Genomic DNA, 26,076 nt, shown 5'->3' with positions numbered 1-26,076 from the left:
AAAATCACAATTTTCCTCCCAGGAGATTTATTTTGCTACCCAGTGAAGAGACTCTCTAAGTAAAATACCTAATTAATATTTGTCAGTGCAACCTACACAAGCCTACACATGGGTCTCTTGTGTATGCCACTGGGTGCTATGGGGAGAGAAGTGGTCATAGTGTTTTTCCCAGTCCTTTATTTTACTGGCAGAGAATCTGTATTGCTTTTTAGCACTATTAAGGCCACACATAACTCCAAGTATGTTTGGTTAGAACAATGAATAAACTATCTGATTGAAAATCAGGATTAGCGTTCCCATTGTTGTCAGTAAACACTTTGATGGATATCTTGAACTCCAAAATACATCTGAGATACTGTTGTTGATACTTAAATTTGTCATTTTGGCAATATCAGTTGAAGACAAGGAAACTTTTATTTTCCTCACAACAACCAACTCCCATATTAGTCTATTAGATTTTTCATGCTGATTTTGCCAGTTCCAAGTTACTGTCCGTTTTCTAATGTTGCAGCAAATCAAAAGACAATTTAGATATGCCAGCAGGTTGTCTTCTACCAAGAGCTTGTTCAATCCCATTGGATTTTTGGGATTCATAAAAGTGTAATTTAAACAGTTGTTTTGATTGGCAACACCAGGAAATTTTAGGATTTTTTAACAAAAACACCTGCTGAATGCAGTTTTGATCCTCTTCTAGTTGTTTGTAATTGCATTGTCTGATAATTTGACTGCAAGACAGCAGGTTAACTGAAAAGCAGAGTTTCAGGTTTATTTTACGTATATGATGACTTTGGCAACCAGTGATGAGTTGTGCCAACATGGTCCCAGTTGCCCTCAGAATGCTCCCAGTCACTCCCAGTATGACCCCAACCACCTTCACTGTGGGCCCAGTTGCTCCCAATATGATCCCAGTTGTGCCCAGCATGGTCCCAGTTGCTCCCAGTTCCTCCCGGTGTGATCCCAGTTGCTCCCAGTTGTCCCCAGCAGGGTCCCAGTAGCTCCCAGTATGATCCTGGTCTGATCCCAGTATGGTCCCAGTACGATTGCAGTTGCCCCCAGTTTCTCCCAGTTGCCTCCAGCATAGATCCAGTCAATCTGACTATGATCCCAGTCTTCCCTCAGCATGGTCTCAGTCAATCTCAGTTGCCCCATTGCAGATCCAGTCACTCCCAGTTGCTCCCAGATGCCCCCAGCATGGTGCAAGTCGCTCCCAGTGTGGTCCCAGTCACCCCCAGTATGGTTGCAGACACTCTCAGTATATCCCAGTTGCCCTCAGCATGCTCATAGTCATACCCAGTTACTTCCACTTGCCCCAGGATGGTTCCAGTTTCCATCAGTATGATCCCAGTCACTCCCAGTTTATGCCAGTTGTCTCCAACATGCACCTTGTCACTCATAGTTACTCCCAGTTGCTTCCAGCATGATCCCAGTTGCTCCAAGTATGTTCCCAGTTGGCTTCCAGCATGGTCCCACCGGCTCCCAGTTCCCCCCTGCATAGTTCCAGTCACTCCCACTTTGATCCTGTTCCCTTACAGTCACTCCCACTATGATCCCAGTCACTCCCCATAGGATCCCAATTGCCCCCAAGGTGGTCCCAGTTGCTCCCAGTCACTCCCCCAGGATGGTTCCTTTCACTCTCAGGGACTCCAAGTCTGAGTCCAGTATGGTCCCAGTCACTCCCAGTCACTCCCAGGAGGATGCCATTTGCGCCCTGCATGGTCCCAGTTGCTCCCAGTATGATCCCAGTATGAGTCCAGTCACCCCCAGTATGATCCCAGTAACTTCCAGACACTTCCAGTATGAAGCCAGTTTGATCCCACTCATCCCCAGTATGGCTGCAGTCCCTCTCACACACTCCCAGTATTATTGCAGCCACTCCCAGTAAGACCCCGGTAGGACCCCAGTAGGGACCCAGCTGCTCCCAGTATGATACCAGTTGCCCCCAGCGTGGTTCCAGTTGCTCCCCTTCACCCCTACTATGGTTCCTGTCACTCCCAGAATGATCCCAGTCACTCCCAGCCACTCCCTGTATATCCCAGTTGCCTCTAGCATGCTCCCAGTCAGTCCCAGTATGATCCCAGTTTCTCCAAGTAGGATCCAAGTTACCCCCTGCATGGTCCCAGTTGCTCCCAGTCACCCCACTGTAGTTCCAGTCCCTCCCAGTATGACTCCAGTATTATCCCAGCGACACCCTATATGGTGGCAGTCACACCCAGGATGAACCCAGACATTCTCTGTCACTCCCAGTATAAAGCCATTTGCCCCCAGCAGGGTCCCGCTTGCTCCCAGTAACCCCACTAGAGTTCCAGTCCCTCCCAGTAGGATCCCTGTCACTCCCAGTATATCCCAGTCGACCTCAGCATGCTCCCAGTCACTCCCAGTATGCTCCCAGTCAGTCCCAGTATGATCCCAGTCACTCTTGGTCTCTCCCACTATATCCAAGTTGTCCACAGTGTGGTCCCACTCACTCCCAGTTGCTCCCAGTAGCTTCCAGCATGATCCCAGTTGCTCACAGCCACTCCCAGTCACCCCCAGTGTGATCCTAGTCGCTCCCAGTATGATCCCAGTCACCTCCAGTATGATCCCACTTGTTCCCAGTATATCCCAGTTGCACCAACATAGTCCCAACTGTCCTCAGAATGCTCCTCAGGTCACTCCCAGTATGACCCCAGCCACCTTCACTGTGGGCCCAGTTGCTCCCAATATGATCCCAGTTGTGCCCAGCATGGTCTCAGTTGTTTCCAGTTCCTCCCAGTGGGATCCTAGTAGCTCCCAGTTGCTCCTAGCATAGAACCAGTTGCTCCGAGTATGATCCTAATCTGGTCCAGTATGATCCCAATACAATCACAGTTGCCACTAGTATGATACCAGTGACTTCCAGACACTTTCAGTATGAAGCCAGTTTGATCCCACTCATCCCCAGTATGGCTGCAGTCCCTCTCACACGCTCCAAGGATTATTGCAGTCACTCCCAGTATGATCCCAGTATGACCCCAGTAGGGGCCCAGTTGCTCCCGGTATGATCCCTGTTGCCCTAGTTCTGGTCCCGCTGGATCCAGTCCGGGTCTCGGTGTATTCTGGTGTCCCCCCTGTCCCCCCACCCTGGTGTCACTCCCTTTCCTCTCCCCACAGAGCTCCTGAGCCAGCAGTGGCCGCAGCCCCTCCCCGGGACCTTGGGCCCAGCCTGGACCCTCCCCGTCCCCGCAAAGATTTTGGAGGGGTCGTGTGTCCCCCCTCCCCTGCTATAACTCTGCCTCTGCCCGGCTGCTCCCAGTGATCCCAGTAAAGCTTCCCAGTTCTCCCCAGTCCCAGTTATTGGGGGGCAGTGGTGGGAGGGGCTTGGAAAGACCCCGAGGGGTAGAGCCCAGTTTGGGGGGGGCAGAACTGGCCCCGGGATGGATTGGGAATGGGGACCCCCCTGTGTCCCCCTGTGTCAACCTGCTCTAGGGGGGCTTTGGGAGGGCACCTACCCCTCAAAAAAGCACCCAGCACCCACAAAATGTGCTGGGAATCCCCCAAAACGTCCCCACAGCCTCTCAAGAACCCCCAAAAACACTCAAAGCCCACTCAGGACCCCAACCAACCCCTTTTCGGGGGGACTCCTCTGGGCACTGGCAGTGCTGGGAGCCCCCCCAGCTGCAGGCGAGGAGTTCTCAGGTGAGCAGGGGGTGGGAAGGGGGAGGTTGGTGGGAAAAGGGAGGTCAGAGGGGATAAAGGGGTGGTGGGAACCCAAAGTGAGTGGGAGGGGAGTGGGACCACTCAAAAGTGGAAGGGGGAAGGGCTCTGAAGTTTGGGGGATAATGGGAAAGCAGTGGGAGAGGTCAGAAGAGTGGGGAAAACAGGGAGAGTGGGACCCCCAAACTGAGCATGAGGGGGCTGAGGAGTGGGGAATGATTTGGAAGGAATGGAAGAGGGGGGAAAAAAGTGGGGTTTGGGACCCTAAAAGTGATCCTGGTTTGGCTGGAGATTGAGGGGACCCTGGAAAAGTAGGAGGAAAAGGGAGAAGGGTGAAAAAGGGAGGGTGGTCTGGTGGGTCCGACAGTCCCATAGGGGTCTTTAGGCCACAAGGTTTTGGGAAAGGGGGGTGGCCCCCCTGAGCTCCCAACTTACTGTGGGGTGCTGGGAGCTGCTGGATCCAATTGCAGCCTTGGATTATGACAACAGTTTCAATTTACAGGAATTACAGAGGTGTGACTAAAACACTTTTGTCCCCCAGGTTTTAATGATGGCAAATCAGATCTATTGATTGAAATGAATTATTTAGGGTTCCAAATGATCAGACAAAAGATCTTCATCAGAATTATTTACTGCACAATACAAACACTAAAACTACCAGGAGTACAGGATAAGATAGGAGAGTGCTCTACACTAAAGCAATTGTTGAAGCAATTCTACTCAAGCTGGCACAAAACTAGTAATTCTAAATTAGAGATGGATGGAACTCCCCCAGACCAACACTGGTGGGGAGATCTCTGCTCTCAACCTCCAGGACTGATATTGGGGAGTCCCCAGCCAAGGCAGGAATCTCCACACACACCCCAAGAAAGGTTCTGTTGGAAGAACCTGCCCCTGTGAAAAGGGACTGGCCCTTTCTGGTGGAAAGGGATGGACTGACAGTCACTGGACTCCAGGGGTTGCCTCAGCATCAGGGGGTTCATTCCAGGTGGAAGCAGTAGTTGAAGCTCTTCCAGCAGTCGGGGCAATCATAGGGCTTCCCTTACCGGTGGGTCTGTTGGAGTCTGGTGAAATTAGAGCTGTCGGTGAAGCTCTTCCTACACTCCCCACACTTGTAGGGCCTCTCCCTGGTGTGGATGCATTGGTGGGTGACGAGGGTGGAGTTCCGGTTGAAGCCCTTCCCGCAGTCAGAACAGTGGAAGGGCCTCTCATCCGTGTGTGTCGGCTCATGCCTGAAAAGATCTGAGCTGGTCCGAAACCTCTTCCCACATTCCAAGCACTTGTAGGGCCGTTCCCCAGTGTGGATGCGACCGTGTTTGCGGAGGCTGGAGCTGTGACTGAAGCCCTTCCCACATTCCCCACATGTGTAGGGCCATTCCCCACTGTGGATGTGCTGGTGTCAGAGCAGGTTGGTGCTCCTCCTGAAGCTCTTCCCACATTCCAAGCACCTGAAGGGCTTCTCCCTGCTGGGAGGCTGCTCAGGGACCACCAGGTCAGGGCTCTGGCTCAAGCTCCGGCCACCTTCCCAGCACAGGCCGGCTCTTTCCTCCTCAGAGCACCCTGGGTTGGCTTTGGAGCCCCTCCTGCAGGGGGATCTCCGGCCCTTTTCCTCCCCACTGCCTTCCTGCGCCGTGGAGCCCTTCAAAACGGCCTCTCCCACCAGGTTCTGCCGGGGAGATTTTTCCTCCATGCTCTCCTTCCTCAGCTCAGGGCCTGGGACAGGAAGCAAGAAGGACAGGGAGGGGATTTGCCTCCGGTCCAGAGGGAAGGCCAAGGACATCCCCCCAACTCCGGCCCCAGCAGGACAGCGGCGGCAGCGAGGTTGTCCTGCAGCCGGGGGTCATGCTCGGCTGCCAGAGGCAGCCCAAGACTGGCCCAAAGGGTCTTAGACTTCCTCCTCACCTGCCTGGGGGGCCCGCGGCATCTTCTTCCTCGCAGCCTCCTCCTCCATCCGCCCAAACTTTGGGAAGGAGAAATCCTGATGGGGGGGAAAACAAGGGCTGAGTGCATTGGCTTGGGGGTTCCTCCTGCCCAAGTCCATCTCTAGAGCTCACTGGGCATCCTGTGACCATAAAAACCTCCAAAACATCAACATTCAGCCCATAAAAGCCCAAATCACAGATGTTCAGGCAAAAAACTCCTCAGAAATAGCGAGATGAACCTCGCCCCAAACTGCAAAAAGCTGAGATTCAGCAAAAAAATACTACAAAATATAAAGATTCAGCCCAAAAAATCTCTCCCAGAAGATTCCCCTCTCTGATCTCTCCCCTCTGGGGTTTGGAGGGTCTCCCCTGCCTGGGATGCTGGGGGTCCCACTTAGGGATGCTGGGAGTGTTGGGGGTCCCAAAGTTCCCTTCTCCTCTGACTCCCATCTTTGGGGTGCCGCGTTCCCAGTCATTCCCCGTCTCCAGGTTCTCCACTCTGTTGTCCCAGGGAACCCCACTGTCCAGGCTTCCCCTTCTCCATGTCCCTGTTTCAGGCCCCTGGAGGTCCCAGGGCTCCTCCCTCTCCGTGCTCACCCCTCCAGGCTGCCAGGGGTCCCCCAGTTCCAGCATCACCCCGCACCACCCTCCACACTCCGCAGCTCCTGGGTTCCACACCCACCCCTGGCACTCCCAGGGGGTCCGAAACCGCTGTGTCCCCGCCGCTGGTACCGGGTTGACAATGGAGCCAGCGGGGCCTGACCCAGCAACACCAACCCCCACTGCGGGTGGGGACCTGCATCCCCCCACCCACCGCCGGGGTTCTGCCGCCAACCCAACCTGGCACCCCCAAAAAACACCTCCCGCCCACCCCCAACAGCCCCCAAGGGCACAGCCCTGCACAAGGGTTGGCTGTGCCCAAGGCAACCAAACAGCCCCACAGGCGGGGAGACACTAGAGGTTTCGCCAGGGCAATGAGAGCAGGGAACGGATCGGGCCCCCTGACACGTGGGTGGGTTCTGGATTCAGCCTGATCAGGGGCAATTTGGCACCAACAGCATGGCCCCGACCGCTGGTTTGGCACAGGGGGCCCGAGCTCCCCCCTCTCCAGGCTCACGGGGCTCTCGCAGTTACCCCTCTCTCCAGCCTCCCCCGCTCTCCTGGGATCAAGGCATGGGGACACCAAGCCATCCACTACAGCAACCCCGCTCCCGCTCTCCCCCCTCCCCTTTGCCCCCGTCTCCAACCCCTTTCCTGGGCTGTTCCCTGGTGTGGATGCTCTGGTGTCGGATCAGGTGGGAGCTGTCCCTGAAGCTCTTCCCACATTCCCCACACGTGTAGGGCAGTTCCCCAGTGTGGATGCGACCGTGTTTGCGGAGGCTGGAGCTGTGACTGAAGCTCTTCCCACAATCCCCACACGAGTAGGGCTGTTCCCCACTGTGGATGTGCTGGTGGCTGAGCAGGTGGGTGCTCATCCTGAAGCTCTTCCCACATTCCATGCACCTTAAGGGCTTCTCCCTGCTGGGAGGCTGCTCAGGGACCACCAGGTCAGAGTTCTGGCTCAAGCTCCAGCCGCCTTCCCCACACAGGCTGGGTCTTTCCTCCTCAGAGCACCCTGGGTTGGCTTTGGAGCCCCTCCTGCAGGGGGATCTCCGGGCTATTTCCTCCCCACTGCCTTCCTGTGCTGTGGAGCCCTTCAAACCAACCTCTCCCACCGGGTTCTCCTGGGGGGATTTGTCCTCCGTGCTCTCCATCCTCAGCTCGGGGCCTGGGGCAGGAAGCAAGAAGGACAGGGAGGGGATTTGCCTGCGGTCCAGAGGGAAGGCCAAGGACATCCCCCCAACTCCGGCCCCAGCAGGACGGCGGCGGCAGCGGGGTTGTCCTGCAGCCGGGGGCCATGCTTGGTTGCCAGAGGCGGCCCAAGACCGGTCCAAAGGGCCATAGACTTCCTTCTCACCTGCCTGGAGGGCCCGCGGCATCTTCCTCTTCCTCGCAGCCTCCTCCTCCATCCGCCCAAACTTTGGGAAGGAGAAATCCTGATGGAGGGGAAAACAAGGGTTGAGTGCATTGGCTTGGGGGTTCCTCCTGCCCAAGTCCATCTCTAGAACTCACCAAGCATCCTGTGGCCATAAAAACCTCCAAAACACCAAGATTCAGTCCATAAAAACCCAAACCACTGAGATTCAGGCAAAAAACCATGTAGAAATATCAAGAAGACTCCTGTCCCCCAAACTGCAAAAATGTGAGATTCAGCAAAAAAATACTCCAAAACATCAAGATTAGCTCAAAAAATCTCTCCCAGAAGTTCCCCCTGTCTGGTCTCTCCCCTTTGGGGTTCAGAGGGTCTCCCCTGTCTGGGATGCTGGGGGTCCCATTTAGGGATGCTGGAAGTGTTGCGGACCCAAGGGTACCTTCTCCTCTGACTCTCGCCTTCGGGGTGCCGCGTTCCCAGATATTCCCCCTCTCCAGATTCTCCACTCTGTTGTCCCGGGGATCCCAGGGGTACCCACTGCCCAGGTTTCCCTTTCTCCGCTTCCCCCTTTTCAGGTTCCTGGGTCACTTCTCTCGCCCCTTTCCCATTGTAGCCGCTCCGCTCACCCGACAGGTGCAGGAAGGGTAGGGAGAGGGGCGGAGTAGCAACAGCAACAGCAGGAAAACAAGCGCCTTCTCCCCCATCCCATGGGTGCCCGGGAAGGGGGAACTCATCCCAAATACCCTGTGGGAAGCGCAGGGGGTCAGGACATAGGTTGCGAGCACAAAATTCCCTGCAAAGTCTGCAGTGAGGAGATTGTGCCCCATGGATGGGATTGCAGAGGGGCCCTCAGGTCCCCAGCAGGAATCAGCAACCAGGAATATACACAAAAGGCCCCCCGGAAGATTTCTGGGGGAGTGTCCTGTAGGGAGGGGACAGTGTCACCCCACCAGGGCGGGGTTGGCAAGTGGGAGGCCACTCCAGGGGTCTGCAAGAGGCCTCCTGCTCTGCTCGGCCCCAGCAGGGGTTGGTACAAACACCTTCGGTTGCCCCCGGCCCTGGGCAGCTCTGCTGCCACAGGTTGTGCCCTCACCATGTCCCTGCAATGTCCCTGGCTGTCCCTCACCTGTGGCCCTGCCCGTGGCCCTGTCCCTTGGCTCTCTCTCTGCCAGTTGAGTGTGGGGCACAGGGGCTGGGGGTCCCTCCAACGCCCCCCAGGCAGTCGGCGTTAGCTGGGGGGAATTGAGGGCTGGGTCTGCTTAGGACAGCCTTGGCCTCGTGCCTAGTGCCTCTTTGCATCCCCAGGCAAGACCTTCACGACCCCCCAGAGCTCCCCTGCTGCTACCTCTGCTCCTGGCCCTGCCTTTGCTGCTCCTGGCCCTGCCTTTGCTGCTCCCTTGGCTGTGGCAGCAGTTGCAGGGGGGGGATGGTAGCAGCTTCAGTTCCACGGCAGTTCCTGGGGGGAGTTCAGCCCAAGGAGGGACGGGCAGGGACTTGATGGGGATGACAGGGGCCCAGCAGGGACAGCCAGGGCCTGCAGGGGAAGGCACAGGCACAACCTGGCCCCCCACACTGCCAGGGTTGTCTCTGCCGCTCTATGCAAGCTCTGTGGCCAGGCAGAGTTTGTGTTCCTGGGTGCCCACCATCTCAGCACTTGGAGTCGCTCAAATCAGCGCCCGCATCTCTGCAGTAAAGCCCCAGTTCACCTGGCACACAGGGGATGGAGAATCATAGAATCATAGAATAGATTGGATTGGAAAAGACCTCCAAGATCATCAAGTCCAACCTCTGATCCAACTCCAACTACTATATCATGGCACTAAGGGCCACATCCAATCTCTTTTAAAAAATCTCCAGGGATGGTGAATCCACCACCTCTCTGGGTAGGCTGTTCCAATGCCTGATAACCCTCTCTGTAAAGAATTTCTTCCTAACATCTAACCTAAACCTCCCCTGGCAGAGCTTGAGCCCATGTCCCCTTGTCCTATTGTTGGTTGCCTGGGAGAAGAGACCAACCCTCACCTGGCTATAAACTCCCTTCAGGTAGTTGAAGAGAGTGATGAGGTCGCCTCTAAGCCTTCTCTTCTCCAGACTAAACAACCCCAGTTCCCTCAGCCTCTCCTCATAGGACTTGTGCTCAAGTCCCTTCACCAGCTTCATTGCTTTTCTCTGGACCCGTTCCAGCACCTCAATATCCTTCCTGAACTGAGGGGCCCAGAGTTGAACACAATACTCAAGGTGTGGTCTCACCAATGCAGAGTACAGGGGAAGGATCACTTCCCTGCTCCTGCTGGCCACACTGTTCTTGATGCAGGCCAGGATGCCATTGGCCTTCTTGGTCACCTGGGCACACTGCTGGCTCATGTTCAGCCTCCTGTCAATCAGCACTCCCAGGTCCCTTTCCGCCTGGTTGCTCTCCAGCCACTCTGTCCCCAGCCTGTAGTGCTGCAGGGGGTTGTTGTGGCCAAAGTGCAGGACTCGGCACTTGGCCTTGTTGAACTTCATTCCATTGGAGTCAGCCCATCTCTCCAGTCTATCCAGATCCCTCTGCAGAGCCCTCCTGCCTTCCGGCAGGTCGACACTCCCTCCCAACTTGGTGTCATCTGCAAATTTGCTGATGATGGACTCAATCCCCTCATCTAAATCATCGATAAAGATGTTAAAAAGGACTGGGCCCAGCACTGACCCCTGGGGGACACCACTGGTGACCGGTCGCCAACTGGATGCAGTTCCGTTCACCAGCACTCTCTGGGCCCGGCCCTCGAGTCAGTTCCTGACCCAGCACAGAGTGCCCCTGTCCAAGTCGTGGGTTGCCAGCTTTTCCAGGGGTATGCTATGGGAGACAGTGTCAAAGGCTTTGCTGAAGTCCAGATAGACCACATCCACAGCCTTTCCCTCATCCACCAGGTGGGTCACCTGATCGTAAAAGGAGATCAGGTTGGTCAAACAGGATCTGCCCCTCCTAAACCCATGTTGGTTGGGTCTGATCCCTTGTCCATCCTCTAGCTGCTGTGTGATTTCACACAGGATAATCTGCTCCATAACTCTGCCAGGCACCGAGGTCAGGTTGACAGGCCTGTAGTTACCAGGGTCAGCCTTGCAGCCTTTTTTATGGATTGGGGTGATATTTGCCAACTTCCAGTCATATGGGACCTCCCCAGTGAGCCAGGATTGTTGGAAGATGATGGAGAGCGGCTTGGCAAGCTCTTCTGCCAGCTCCCTCATTACCCTAGGATGGATCCCATCTGGTCCCATAGACTTGTGAGGATCCAGATGACTCAGTAAGTCACTAACTATTTCCTCCTGGAATACAAGGGGACTATTTGGTTTCCTATCTCTGTCTACCAGCTCCAGAGGCCAGTTGCCTTGAGGGCCACCTGTCCTACTGGTAAAAACTGAGGCAAAGTAGGTGTTAAGTACCTCGGCCTTCTCCTCACCTCTATTAACTATGTTTCCCTCCAAGTCCCTCAAAGAATGGAGGTTTTCTTTGCTCCTCCTTTTGTTATTAATGTATTTATAGATGGACTTTTTGTTATCCCTAACAGAAGTGGCTAATTTAACTTCAAATTGCGCTTTTGTATCCCTGATTTTCTTTCTGCATGATCTAGCTGTCTTCCTGAATTCTTCGTAAGTAGCCAGCCCTTTCTTCCACAGTCAGTAAACTCTCTTTTTATCCCTGATTTCCTTCAGAATCTCCCTGTTTAACCAAGTTGGTTGTCTTCCCCGCCGGCTTGCCTTTCGGCACACCGGTACGGTCTGTTCCTGTGCACTCAAAACTTCCTGCTTGAAGCACATCCATCCCTCCTGGACCCCCTTGTTTTCAAGGGTTGTTTCCCAGGGTATGCTCTGGACTAGACTTCTGAATAGGTCAAAATCTGCCCTCCGGAAGTCCAGCGTAGAGGTTTTATTGTTGTTTCTCCTTGAATCTCTGAGTATTGAAAATTCTATTATTTCATGGTCACTATTTCCCAGGCGGCCTTCAACCGCTACATCTCCCATCAGCCCCTCTCTGTTTGTAAACAGCAGGTCTAGTGGGGCCTTACCCCTGGTAGGTTCATTTACCAGTTGATGGAGGAAATTGTCCTCTATACACTCCAGGAATTTCCTAGACTGCCTCTTCTCTGCAGTATTGAGCTCCCAGCAGATATCCGGCAGGTTAAAGTCACCCACAAGGACAAGGGTTGACGATTTCGAGACATCCGCCAGCTGCTTGTAGAATATTTCATCCCCTTCGTCATCCTGGTAGGGCGGTCTGTAACAGACACCTATGATGATGTCGGCCTTGTTGGTCTTCCCCCTGATTCTGGTCCACAGGCACTCAACCTTATCATTGCTGATCTCAAGTTCAACAGAGTCAAGAGACTTTCTAACATATAAAGCCACCCCTCCACCTCTCCTACCCTGCCTGTTCTTTCTGAAGAGCGTGTAGCCATCCATGGCAACACTCCAGTCACGCGAGTCATCCCACCACGTTTCTGTGATGGCGACTACATCATAGCTTTCCTGCTGCACAATGGCTTCCAGCTCCTCTTGTTTGTTGCCCATACTGTGTTCATTAGTGTACATGCACTTAAGGTGGGCTGTTGATTTAATTCTTAACTCAGGCTTTCCATCATTAGGCTGATCACTGGAGAGCCTGGTTTCAACCCCTTCCCTCTTCAAACCTAGTTTAAAGCCCTCCTGATCAGCCTCGCTAACTTATGGGCTACAGCCCTCTTTTTCTTCCTAGAAAGATGAATCCCATCTGATTTTAAGAAACTAGGTACCATGGAGTTTGCCCCATGGTCAAAGAAACCATAATTTTGACGGTGGCACCAATCCTTTAGCCATCTGTTGAGGAGTTGGGCTTTTTTACTCCACTCTTTATTTAACTCCTCATCCATCTCAGATAGTACAGGAACTGAGGCAAATATCACCTGTGCTCCTGTCCCCTGAACTGACCGACCCAGTGCTTTGAAGTCTTTTTTAATTATCCTGGCACTTCTTCGATTAATGTCCTCACTGCCAGCCTGGATTACTACCAGTGGATAATAGTCTGAGGGCTGAATTAACTCAGGAAGTCTCTTACTAATATCCCTCACCCTGGCCCCAGGAAGGCAGCATACTTGTCTCTGGGATGGGTCTGGGCGACAAATAGGGCCCTCAGTTCCCCTCAGAAGGGAGTCACCGACTACAACTACGCTTCTTTTTTTCTTTATACCTGTGGTTGTAATCCGTCTATTAGACAGGGCCGAACCAGGAGGCTCTCCAAAGAGATCTTCTTGGCTCTCCTCTACCTGACTGTCTGAGTCCAGGGACTCATATCTATTCTTCAAGGGCACCCTGGGGGGTGATGGGGGTCGAGAGAGAGTTCTTTTACCTCTCCCATTAGGGACCTGTTTCCATTCCCCCCCATCAATTTGGTCTGCTCCATCTGCCTTATGGCAGGAGGGGCAGGGCTTCGCCATCTCCTGTTTGACTTCCTTAGGGTTCAAAAGGGTTTGACTCCACCAGTCAATTTCCTTTTCACTCTCCCTAATGCACCTTAATCTCTCTACCTCTTCCTTAAGTTCTGCTACCAGGCACAGCAAGTCACTCACCTGCTCGCATCGTACACAGCTACCTCCTACACCATCCTCCAGTACCAACATCAGGCTCAGACACTCAGCACACCCAGAGACCTGGGTAGCTGCATCCTTCTTCGAGGGGAGTGTCTGAGCAGACACACTCCTAGTATTAACAGCAGTAATGGCTTTTGTTTTTCTGGAAACCATTGCTAGCTTTAAAAATCACACTCACCTACGAGAAGTGGGAGCTGGTTGAGCCCTGCCTGCTTGAAATGCCTTGAAATTGCTGTGCCACACCCCTGTTAGTCTGCTCCTGTGGGGTGAGTGAGCAAAGCTCGCTCATGCTCCTGGAGGCTCTTATATAGCCTCCCCTATGATCGGCTAACGAGCCTGACCCACCCCTCACCTTAATCGGGACTGGGTACTCACAGCTTCATCACTTCCCTACCACGGGGTCCTCTTTCCTCAGCAGCACCTCTGCCTTGCACTTATTCTCAGACTCACCTCAGGGCTCACCTCCAGGCCACTTCTCAGGCTCACCTCAGGGCCTGAGCTCTAGGACATGAACCTGCAGGGAGGGGACATGATGTGCAAGCTGAAGGATGCCTGCTTGCACTGGCCTCTGGGCTTTTTCTCCTTCTACAACCAGCCCACAACTTGGTCTGCTTTTCTAACACCACACATTTACAGACTAACCTTGGAGATATATATGGACAGACATCTCTATCACCCTGTGGATAGAGCCTCAAGCATGTGCTGCCATAGGAATGGGAATCACAGAATCAGCCAGGTTGGAAAAGACCTCCAAGATCATCAAGTCCAACCCTTGATCCAACCCTGCCATGCTTCCCAGACCATGGCACTGATGCCACATCCAGTCTCACCTTCAACACCTCCAGGGACGCTGACTCCACCCCCTCCCTGACCAGCCCATTCCAATGCCTGATTACTCTCTATGGAAAAAATTGCTTCCTAATATCCAACCTAAACCTCCCCTGGCACAGCTGAAGACCCAACCCTCTTGTCCTACTGCTGCTTCCTGGCAGAAGAGCCCCACCTCCACCTGGCTACAACCTCCTGGCAGGGAGTTGCAGAGTCAGGAGGTCTCCCCCTGCACCTCCTCTTCTCCAGCCTCAACAACCCCAGCTCCCTCAGCCTCTCCTCACACCACTTGTGCTCCACTCCTTTTCCAGCCTTGTTGCTTTTCTCTGCACCTGCTCCAGGCCAGGATCCATTGGCCCTTTTGGCCACCTGGCCACACTCTGCCTTCTGTTCAGCTTCCTGTCAATCCACACTCTCAGCTCCCTTTCTGCCTGGCTGCTCTCCAGCCACTCTGGCCGCAGCCCGGGGGGGGCTGCCAGGGCTTCTTGTGGTCAAAGGGCAGGACCCGGCACTTCGCCTGCTTGAACCTCAGCCCCTTGCAATCAGCCCATGGATCCAGCTTGGCCAGGTCCCTCTGCAGAGCCCTCCTGCCTTCCATCACATCAACACACCCCCCCAGCTTGGTGTCACCTGCAAATTTGCTGATGAAATGCCTGGTTCTGCAAGAGCTGCAGATGCTCAAGGGGCAGCAGGACCAAGTCAGGGTCCTGGGGGAGCCTGGGGGGCTTTGGGGTCTGGGAGGGTCCTGGGGGAGCTGGAGAGGGGTTTTGGGGATTGGGGGTACAAACCAGGAAAGACCAGTACAGATCAGAACCTCTTCACTGTTCCCCGGATCTCTCCTGGAGCTGGGGCACGATGTCATGGGACACCTGAGCCCCCCCCCCCCAGTGCCCTCTCAGTACAGCCCAATGCCTCCAGTACAGCCCACTGTGTTCCTGTCCCAGGGTGCTGGGTGATCCCTCTTTGGAGGGGTTGGAAGGGATTTGAGGGGGGGCTGGGGGAGATTTGGGGGGATCTGGGAGAGGTTGGATGGGGATTTGGGGGTTTTGGGGGGCTTTTGGTGCATTTAGGGAAGTTAAAAGAGGTCTTGGGAGCATTGGAGAGTCAAAGAGATCTTTGGGGGGAGGGGACTAAAGAGAAAATGGGGGTTAGGGGACATTGGGGAGGGGTTAATGGGGCCTGGGGGTGGAGAAGAGGGGCTGCAATATAAGCAGGTGAATCCTGAGACCCCCTTACTGTCCCCAAGACCGTTTTGGTGTCCCTAATTCCCCCCTTAACACCTCAAGATAACCCTGGTGTCTCCAGCATCCCCAGGGCCTCCTCATGGCCCCAATTCCCCCCTTGACACCTCCAATTCCACCGTCCACAAACCCTCCCTACTGTCCCCAAAACCCATCCCTGATGTCCCCAACCCTCCATCTCACCGCAGGAGCTGCCCCTGGACCCTCTGACCCCAAAAACGACACCCCCCCAAGCTCACAGAAAGGCCAAGGGCATCTGGGGACACGTTGGGGACAGTTGGGGGGCTTTAGGGGGCACTGGGTGATTACTGGGGGATACTGAGAAACACTGGGGGGAACCAGGGGGGACTGGGGGGTTACTGAGGGACGCTGGGACGGCACTGAAAGGGACTGGGGATGTACTGGGGGATTACCAGGACACACGGGGGGACACTGGCAGGTTACTGGGCCATACTGGGGGTTACTGGGTGCTCTCTGGAGGATCACTGGGCCATACTGGGGGGCAGTGGTAGGTCACTGGGATACACTGGCTGGTCACTGAGGAGGTTACTGGTCCGCACTGAGGGTCACTGGGAGGTCACTGGGCTATACTGGGGGCACTGGGATCCCCTTACTCGGATCTGCTACATCTCTCCCCCGCACCTTGGGGGGCACCCCCAAAACACCTCCCCTGGGGCCTGGGGGACCCCCTGAACCCCACTGCTGGGCTTTAGAGGACCCCCGGGCCCTCCTCCCTTTGGGGTCTCTGTGTGCTGAGTGTTGGGGGGATCTCTGGGGCACGGGGGGCGGTCACTGGGATCCCCTTTCCCTGGGGTCGGTCCGTCCGCCGGAAAGGGCGCTGTTGGTAGTAAAAGTAATGGCGGATCGCGCAGAGCCTCGTGGGAGTTGCAGTTCCCTCTTGAGTAGTCCTCCGGCGCGCTTGCGCGGTGCAGTCAGGGCATCGATCAGCCCCCCCATCCGCAGCCTCCAGGCCCCGCGCTCTGACCCTCGAGAACCCCCGAACCCCTCGGCTAAACTCTCCCGAGCCCTCCAGCCTTTCCACCCACAGCCGCGCTCTTCGCAGCCCCCGAAGGGATCCCCAGAGCCCCGCTCTCCAAGCAGACCCCGCCAGCTCATAGAGCAGCACAAACCCAGCACCATCGTTGCTTCCCGGCAGCCACCACGGCGCTCTGCGCGCGCAACGCCTTTACTGACCCCCGCCGCAGCCAATCAGGGCGCAGCCGCGCCCTCCGCCCGCCCGCTGGGGCTGTGTCCCGGGACCGGCTGCTGCCCTGGGGCGGGGTTTTGCTGCAGTTTGGTGTTAAACCCAACAAACTGGGACGGGGGACAGCTCCAGAAACCAGTGACTGGCTTCCTTTCCCCGCAGAGATGTGGAAAACCAAGTCCCGGCTGCCCTCCGGCCGCCCCCAGCGCCTTCCACAGCTCCAGCCTCATCCCTCCTCCTTTCCCGTTTACTCGGCACCAGGTTCTCCCTCCTCCTCTCCCTGCCAGCTCGGAGGAAGGAGATTTCCCCCAAGCACCCCCTGCCCCCTCCCCCTGTCCTGTTGTGCCCAGTTGGTATTTCTGGGGCTGCCTGCCCGCGCAGCCGGACTCGCCGTGCGCCGGCGTTTCCGAGGGAGCCCGATGGAATTCTTGCAAGGATTCCTGGGCTGGGCTGGCCCTGCCTGGGGGCCCGGGGCCACCAAAGCCGCTCCCTCACTGCCCTCCTCACCCGGGCAGGGGACAGAACACAGAAGGAAAAGCTGAGGGGTTGGGATAAGGGCAGGGAGAGGTCACTCACCCGCCGCTGTCACGGGCACAACAGACACGACCTGGGGAAATGATTGAATTTCTGACCAAATCAGAGCAGGAGAACGGGAAGGAAATCAAATCCTAAAAAATCATCGGGCTTCACTTCATCTCTGATTTCCTCCCTTCCCCCCTACCCTGGTGGCCCAGGGAGATGGGAGTGGGGGTTATGGTCAGTTCATCCCATGTTTGTGCTGCTGCTTCACCCTCAGGGAGAGGAGTCCTTCCTCTGCTCCAGCGTGAGGTCCCTTTCCACGGGGTCAGTCCTTCCTCTGCTCCATCCAGCCTGGCTCCCTCCCACGGGAGACAGTCCTCCATGGACTTCTTGAACCCGAGTCCTTCCCATGGGGTCAAACCCTCAGGAACAGGCTGTTCTAGTGTGGGTCCCTTCCATGGGGTCAGTCCCTCAGGAACAGGCTGCCCCAGAGTGGATCCCCCACGAGGTCACAAGTTCTGCCAGCAAATCTGCTCCGGTGTGGGCTCCTCCCTGGGCTGCAGGGGGGGTCTCTGCTCCACCCTGGACTCACCCTTCAGCTCAAGTTCACATGGAGTCCCAGCCACCAAGGAGCCCCAGACAGCACCAGCAGCTGCAAATTTCAGCAGCACATCCCAGACACATCTGTCGGTATCTCAAACACTCCCAGCCCCACCCTGGAAACCAACAAAGGCTGTCATGGTTTCACCCTATGCAGCACCCCAAGCCCCTCATGGCCACTCCTCACTCCCCCACCAGCAGGACCATGGAGAGAACTGGGAGGGGAAAAGCTGGAAAACTCGTGGGTTGAGATAAAGACACTTTAATAAGGACAAGCAAAAGCTGCACGCAGGAGCAAAACAAAACATTCCCTGCTTGCCACGGTTGGGCAGGTGTTCAGCACCTCCAGGAGAGCAGGGCCCTATCCCATGGAATGGTGACTTGGGAAAACAATCTCCATCACTCCAAACCTGTCCGGGCTGTGTCCCCTCCCAGCCTCCCACACACCCCCAGCCCCTCCCCAGTGTGTCTGTGCGAGGGGCAGGAAAGGCCTTGGCTCTGGGTAAGCTCAGCACTAACAAAACCACCTCTGTGTTCTCAAGCCTGTGCTCAGCACAAGCCCAAACACAGCCCCACACCAGCCCCTGCAAAGAAAATAAACTCCACCTGGCCCAAACCAGCACATTCCGGCCCTTATTCCACACCAGTCCCGTCATGCCCAGCCCCCACACGACTCAATACAACTTCACCCCCCACCACCCCCTTCCCATTCTTTGCTATAACACACAGATCTCCTTCCCTTAGTCTATGCACCACCCCTGCAAAATGTCCATAAAATGGCCCTAAAATGTCTGTTGAATTCCTCCAGTCCAGTCCTTGGGGCTCTCCCTGTTCTGGTGGTCCCTCAGGGCAGGAGAGGGGCTGTGGGAGGGGAGTTCCTGGGCACCAAAGGCAGCTCAGGTCGGGTCCCTGCTGCCCTGCAACTGCTGCTTGGGAGGCTCCTCCTGCACTGCTTGGGGTGTTTCCTGTGACAGGAATTCCTGCCACACACTGGGCAGGTTTAAAAGGATGCACAGTTTGGATTATACCCACATTGTGATAAACTGGTCCCAGCTGCTGGAACCAGAACACAACTATAAGTGTGAACAATGCTGCACTTATTGAAGTCCTTTGCCTCAGTTTTGTTTCTAGTCTATCTCATGATGATTGTGTAGAGCTGCAGCCTCACTCTTTCCTTTTTTTTCCTTCCATTTTGTAAAAAACAAGTCTTCGGTGACCTGTTGTTCTGACTGAAAATGTTTTCCCTTCTGTCAATGACAGCTCATGTGAAATTAACTCCCCTTGTCTGGAGGCTTTTATTGCTTTTCAGACCTAGGCAGCAAGGAGTCCATGGCTCACCAGCTCTTGCTGGACCTTGTCAGCTTTTCTATTTTGTCTACCTTGCGTGCCAGATGTTGTGTTTGGAATAGCCCACACCAGTCTCCAGCTTCAGATTACTCCAAGGGTTATTTTCCAGCTTATATGCACAATACCTTAATGTCTTTGGATAATTTGCTTGGTATAGAGTTTATTTCTGTATCAATTATGCTAGGGAAAAGCATCCATTTCTTAAACAAAGATAAATACCTAATTGTAAACTAAAAAAGCTCCACAGATGCCCCCAACCCCACAGATCCCTCCCAGCCCCACAGACCCCCCCCAGCATCCTGCCAGATCCAGTTCCCATCCCCAGTCAGGTTCTGTCCTGGCTTTTCTTCCAGGACTGGCAGACAGACCAGACACGGATGTGAATCTCCTGTGCATACATTTGATGTTGTTCTCTAAATAAGATTTATAGAGTGTTGTTCTTAGAAGATTTTCACTATTCTAAAGATTCTTCTCATGTAAATACATTCTATATATGGTTTCTATGGTGTTGCTTTGTTGTTGTTCTGTAAATGCATTTCATAGATTGTTGTTGTTTTATAGGCCCATACAATGTAAATACATTTTAAAGATGTTTTTATAAAGGCATGGGTCCCTGGGGGTAGGGGGACCTGTGCTCAGAGGGGTCCCACTTGGGAAGCTGCCGCCCCTGGGCAGTGCTGGTGTCCCTGGGCTGGGGCAGAGCAGTGCCCCCAAGAGCAAAGCTGTCCCCAGCAGAGAGGGGGGTCTGACATGAGTGGCCCCTGCAGCACTGCCCCCACAGCAGGCAGGAAACCTCCTGCTGCCCTTCCTGCTGCAGCCAAAGGGATGTGGGAGAAGGTTTGGGAGCCAGAGGGACTGATGTTTAAGGCTTTGGACCTCCAAGGGCTCCAGGCTTTGCTTCCCATCCTCATGGCATTCCCCTAGGCTGTCGGAGAGCCCAAAGCCAAGCGAGGGATCCTCGCCCTGCCCGGATTCCTGCTGCTGGCAGCAGGCACTGGCCTGTGTCCCCCACTCGGAGTGACGCCTGGAACAAGCTGGTCTGGTGGCAGATGCCCCTGCCCATGGCAGGGGGGTTGGACCAGATGGCCTCGAAAGATCCCTTCCAACCCAAACTCTTTTGGGATTCCATCACTCTGGGATTCTGTGCCCACCATGGCAGGTGAGCAATCCCTCACCAGGGCCATTTGAGCAAGTGGAGAACCTCCTGTGCTTCCCTGCCATGGTAAGGCTGATGTGGGAGCGTGAGCCCTGAGATGGGCACTGGGCAGGGAGAGCTACCCCACAGCCCAGGCCTGTCAGCAGCTCTGGCAGCAGGCTCTGCTCCCCTGGGCTCTGGTGGCTTCTGGGCTTTGCAGCCCAGTGCAACTTGTCCCTGCTCTGGAATATGAGCCCAGGGCATCTCCCTCAGCCACCATCCTCACCCCCTTCACTGTGGGCAGGGGGCCGCTATTTCCAAAACTCACCTTTCCTCCTTCCTCCCAGGAGAGCAGCGACATGCGAGAGTCCTTTATCTGCCTCTTCAGAGACCACCTGGGCTCAACAGTGCTGAGGAACAACAAGCAATTGAAGACGTCTCTGTGGAGTGCACTGGTCCTGCTGCTCATTTGCACAAGTGACCAGTCCCTGAGCGTGGCCAAGGTACACATTGGAAGGCTGAGTACTGCCACAGAGAGAGGTGGGCTGGCCCGCCCTGTGGGCCCCAGGCAGCAGGGCAAGGTCTGCTGGCAGTGGGCAGCCGTGGCCCAGCGCAAGCCATGGGAAAGGTCCCTGCAGAGCCAGTGCCAGCAGGGACGGAGAAGCTGGGACGACCATTTCCAACACCTGCCCTAGGGCTCCAGTAGGGCTTGTCAGCCTCTCCATCCAAAATGATCCAATGATCCTGGGAGGATGCACTAAGCCAAGACAACCTAGAAATCTGCAGAGTTAGGAAAGAAAGAACAGCTCCCCTTCAGGGAGACTTACCACCTCCATTAGTGAGTGTTGTTTGGCATTTGTTGCTGGGTAAACGACTGCAGTATTTTTGGTCGACAGATGCAATCCAGTGCTGCATTGCACAGCTTTTGCTGACAGTTTTTTCCTGGGGAGGGCCTAGTCTTTTGCTCTTTTACAAAAAACAACACTCGACCCAATGTTATGCCTCCAATGCTCCTTTATTTTTTTGGAACAGTGTGTCTACTAATAAAGATTTGTGGGCTTTGAGGTTTTGGGGCCAATGTAGCATAATTTTCTGCATCGTTGGGGCCCGTTGCTAGGGGCTGGTTCCACATCCACGAGCGCTGGAACACTGGTAGGCATCAGGTAGTGTGTCACAGGGGGGCCCTTTGTGACATCCCACCTCAGCACACGTGGTCAGCACAGCCCCAGTGCCAGCACCATTGTCCAGCAGGACAGTGACGTGACAGGACAGGAGCACGGAGCTGGCGAGGATCTTCTGAGCACAGCTCCAGGCTTTCCCTGTTGGCCCCTAGTGCAATAGGTTTTCCATAAAACTTCCCACTTCCCCTTTCCCTACTTCTAGTAATTTTCTAGTAAGATGGAGCAGAGACCCCCCAGCAAGCCCTGGGTGACCTGGGCGGGGGAGGGTGCTGCTCAGGAAAGCGGCTCTCCAGAAGAGCCCCATGAGGTGGCCTGGGCGGAGGAGGGTGCTGCCCAGGAAAGCTGGTCTGCAGCAGAACTCTCCCAGTGGATCCTGGTGAACCCACCGCAGACGGGGACAGGTGAGTGAGGGGACTGAGCAGGGTTAGGGCTCTGCAGCGCATCCTGCAATGATCCTCCCTGCTCTATCCCTCTCTTAGATGTTAGCTTGTTCCCCCATCCAGAGAAGAACAGGAAGTGGTAGACTCCATCCAGGCCCTTGACAGCCCCAAAGAGGTAAGCGTGGCCAGTTGGACGGCAGCTGTGCCAGCATCTAAGGCAGGGGCTCTGCTGCTGGGCTGCTGGAGGGGTGCTGGCTGGGCAGAGCTGCTGCTCCAGCAGGCCACTGCACCTCAGGGCTCCAGTCTTGCTAACCACGTTTCCCCCCCTCTCACGCTCCCTGTTTGTCTCTCTGTCCTCCGGCTGCCAGAATCTAGTCCACAAGACCACCTTTCTTCAGAAAGTCATGCGCCTGTGCAGAAGCACCACCGGCAGTGGCTCATCCCAGTGCTTGGTCCACTTCTGCCGCAGATATGAGGTGGTCGAGAGAATTCAGGTGAGGGGACACTTGATGCTCTGGGGAAGGGGGCAAGGCCCCCTGGCACTGGCACCCTGTGAGGGCTAGGCTCTGGTGGCACTGGGTGCTGACAGCTACCGGGTCCCAGATGCGTTGTGCTCTGCAGATGCTGCTGGATGCCGAGTCCTGTATCAACGAGCGTACCGAGGACGACCACAAAAGGGATCTGCTCGAGCAGATGGACCACCGCAAGCAGGAGATGAAGCACACAGAAGTGCGGAAGCTCACCCTCTTTGCCATTGAAAGATTGAGGTACCCGCCCATCACTGCCAGGGACCCCTTCCCCAGAGGACTGCTGCCCCCTGCACAAGGCCTGGAGGCGCTTCCTCCAGCACCATTGTCCAGTTGGGCCCTTCCTCTTTGCAGTGCAGTGAATGAGGTGCTGGAGGGCAAAACGAGAAGGCTCCTAGAAGCCTGCTTCAGATCTGTTCTCTTCCTTCCTAAATGGGACATCCATGTATGGGATGATATGCACTCAGGAATAAGGTAAGTGCTGGCTGAGCTCCAGGAGCCACCAGTCCCTCTGGGCTGCTCTCTGGCCATCCTGCATGTCAAGTAAGATACGCAGGGATCCCCAGAAATGCCAAGGCAGAGGAAAGAATGCAGAAAGTTTATTTAGAAGGCCAGAACCCAAGAAACGTAGGAGTGTGGTTTGCGCACCAGGCCTCAGGGAAAAAAAAGGCACCTCCTGTTTTCTCCTTCCAGTTTTTATTCTTTCTGCTCCCCGATCTCTCTCTGCTGGAATGCAAAGGCCTATGGCATCCGCTGTCTGCTCACAGTAGACTGCCTGCTCCTAGGTCTCTCCTGGGCAGCGTGGGTGGCTCTCCTTCCCTGGCACCGGGAGCTCAGATGTGTCTCCTGGGGGTGAAGAATCACTGCCACCACTCTCTGTCCTCCTTGCAGACCCTGCGAGCCGTGGACCCCATGCTGACGGCAATCATGCGGAACACTCCTCCCTCCAGACTGGGCGAGGAGCTGCAGAACATCTTGCAGGTCTGGCCTGTGCAAAGAGTGGCAGTCCCGGGGCTGTTCCTGTGGGGGAGGGGTTGCCCACTCCTGGGTGGGTGGCCTCCAGACAAGTGCCACAGCAGCAGAGCACGCTGCGGGGACAGTGCCCCCCTCCTGTGTCACCAGGCTCTTCTGGAGCACAGACAGGGGCACCTGCCTTCCTGCCTGGCCCACAAGGGAGCCCAGGGGCAGGAGCCCCGCTCCAGGCTTTGCTCCGGCTCAGAGGAAGCCTTGAGGGACAGTGCAAGTCCCGCCCAGGAGCCGAGCTGAGCTTCTGCTGCTGCTGCTGGAGCGGGTGTCTGCTCCTGGGGCTCACCAGCAGCTTCTCTTTGCTCAGCTGCTGGTGGACTTTGCCAGATATGATATCGTCACCGTGTGGGAAGAAGCCATGGAGAGGGTTTACACGCTGTGCAGATGGCTGGACAGCTATTCCCAATGGCAGATAAGGCCCAGGAACCCTCCAGCCAGGCCATGCCCCTCCCCTGCCACTCTCCCTGCCAGGGCTGCTGCCCAACTGACGGCTCCAGGAGACAGGGCCACAGGGTCCTGCAAAGCCTGCACTCCCCAGGGATCCAGCCCTGGGCACACTCTCGGGTATGGGGCCCTGGCACCAGCTACCTGCCCTCAACCCTGCTCTCTTCTTCCTCCCTCCCTCCCTCCCTCCCACGGGACTGCCTGAAACAAAAAGGACTCCACTGTCATCGAGATCCCATTCCTTGGACAGCTGCTGGGATTTGTCCTCCTTCAGCCATTCTCAGGACGTCGGGCGACTGTTGAGCACCTCAGTGAATTCATCTGTAAGCAAAAAGCTAAGAGGCATTGTGGTGGCCTTCGTCCCTCTGCACATAGACATCACCTCCCAGCTCTGCTTCTCTACTTGACCGTCTTTGCCCCTCCGGCTGCTCCCCATAGAATCCCAGCTCTCTTTTGCTGTACAAGTGGAGTGCTCTCCTCAAGTCTTGCACCTATTCTCTGCTGCTCTCCTTCCCTGCTCCTTTCACCATCTTCAACCCTGCCTGTTTGTGGAGCCCACTCTGACCCCCTCCCTCCACAATCTCCTTCTGGCCTGCCCTCTTGCAAGCAGATCTCGAGCTGCTTTGGAAAACCTGATGGCAAAGCTGCTCTCCCTGACTTGCACGTCTGCCCTGCTCTTTAGGCAGGACCAGGCTAAGGGGAAAACAATACGTGCGCCATGTGGAAGGTGAAATCACCTGCTTCCACAAGACTTTTGGAAGAAAGTGCTGTATCAAGGTAATGAGCTCCCCCGTTGCTGAGACTCTTGTCTGTGACATCGGCAGGGCACTCCTGTGAGCAAAGGCACGCGGAATCAGTGGGGCTGACAGGGCCTCAGTGTCCCTGATGAGAGGGTTCCTGCTGTCCCCAAGCAGCGACTATCTGAGGGCGGCACTCTGCTGGTGTCCCAGCAGCAGCTGCAGCTCTCCTGCCCAGCAGTGAACCCTGGTCCTGTGCAGGGCCAGCACCCCGTGAGCATGAGCCCAGCCCTCCTGCCTCAGCCTAAGGAGCCTCTGCTCTCGTCCTCCCACGTCTAGTGACTGTGGGCACTGCTGCCGGCACTGCTGGGCACCTGTGGCCAGGGTTGCTCTCACTGCCCAGCTTAGCAGCACCAGCAGGAGGCTTGGAGTGACATCTTTGCTCTCCTCCTTCCTGGCGCAGCCCTTCTAAAGATACCTCACAGGCTCGGAGAGAACGCACATCATCCCTGCAGCCCTGGAGCAGAAAGATGCAGAGAATTATGAACTAAGAGGTGGAGAGAATCGTATATGGGTTGAACCATTTGGGTGGAACCTTTACAGAGGGCGCAGGATCATAGCAGAAGAGATTTCGTGGCTGACTACATTTCACCCGTGCCTCTTCCTGATGGATGTAAGTGGCCTGTGGCTGGATTGCCCTGCCCTTCAGCCCTAGAAGGCCTTGTTCCTCTCTCCACTCTCCCTGCCAAACCCAGGTGTCTCAGGCACCTGAAGGCACCTGAAGGCAGCAGAGTGGTATGGAAAGGGCAGCTGAGGCTGCACTACCATGCCAGCACTCTCCTCTCCTGTGTCCCCTTCAGGTGCCAAAGATTTTGAGCTTCCTGCATGAAAGACTGCCAAGCATGAAGAGAGAATCAGTGCAGGAGTGCTTCCACTCCCTGCTTCTGCTGCTAGCGGACTTTTTCCCAAGGAAGGTAGTCGCCACACTGTTGAGCATCTCTCCACAAGGAGACAGGTACTGGCCCTGAAAAGCCTGAGGGTTTGTTGGCTGTGGGGAAGAGGGAGCCTGAGACTCTCTGGCTCCCAGAACCAAGGAATGATGCAGGACAGCCCTAAGGAGAGGGGTTCTCCATCCCACCAAGCTTTCCAGCCCTGCTGGGTTGTCCGGGCCCGCAGCAGACAAAGCTGGCCCAGCCAGCCCAGACCCATCGTGCTGCTCCCAGCCTAGAGGGGAACTGTAGAGAGCTGGCTAGCAAGACAAGGACATATGGATATAGCTAAAGCTATGGATGAGCTGTTAGAGTATAGAACATGGCCTGTCTAGGCCCGTGAGAAGATCTGAGATAGCAAGGCCATGGCAAGGCTACAGTGTTTTTGTACCTGCTAGTTGGCTGGTAAACAGGACATTGTGATTAGCAAAACAAAAGCAACTGAGAGCCACCTGTGTCAACAAAAGAAGGGAGTAAAAGTGAAATCAACATTTAAGCAAGAACCAATAATGAGCTTAGCTTTTGCAATATGTATGAGTTAATTATAAAGCGTATATTAAGCTGTTAGTAGTGATCAATAAACGAAGTTTGCTGATTCTCATATTGAGCGTCCCTCTCTTCCCTCGCGACAGGGAACATCAGCTCAGTGCCCTGCTGCCTGCCCATGCAGAGCCCCCAGGCACCTGGGCTGGCCTCGGCCATGCTGCGCTCCAGGCCGCCCTGCTGACACAGTGCTCTGCCTTGCAGTGTGG

General features: G+C 55.4%; 1 pseudogene; it reads right to left on the bottom strand.

The window, feature by feature from the left end:
* Window positions 1–4,714: 4,714 nt before the first annotated feature.
* On the bottom strand, window positions 4,715–20,401 carry LOC113960441 (annotated as a pseudogene).
* Window positions 20,402–26,076: the final 5,675 nt, after the last annotated feature.

Source organism: Corapipo altera, unplaced genomic scaffold, assembly GCF_003945725.1.
Source record: "Corapipo altera isolate COAL_440 unplaced genomic scaffold, ASM394572v1 60638, whole genome shotgun sequence".
In the NCBI taxonomy this organism is placed as follows: domain Eukaryota; kingdom Metazoa; phylum Chordata; class Aves; order Passeriformes; family Pipridae; genus Corapipo; species Corapipo altera.
The sequence above is the reverse complement of the archived record's forward strand: the minus strand, read 5'-3'. Positions and strand labels throughout refer to the sequence as shown.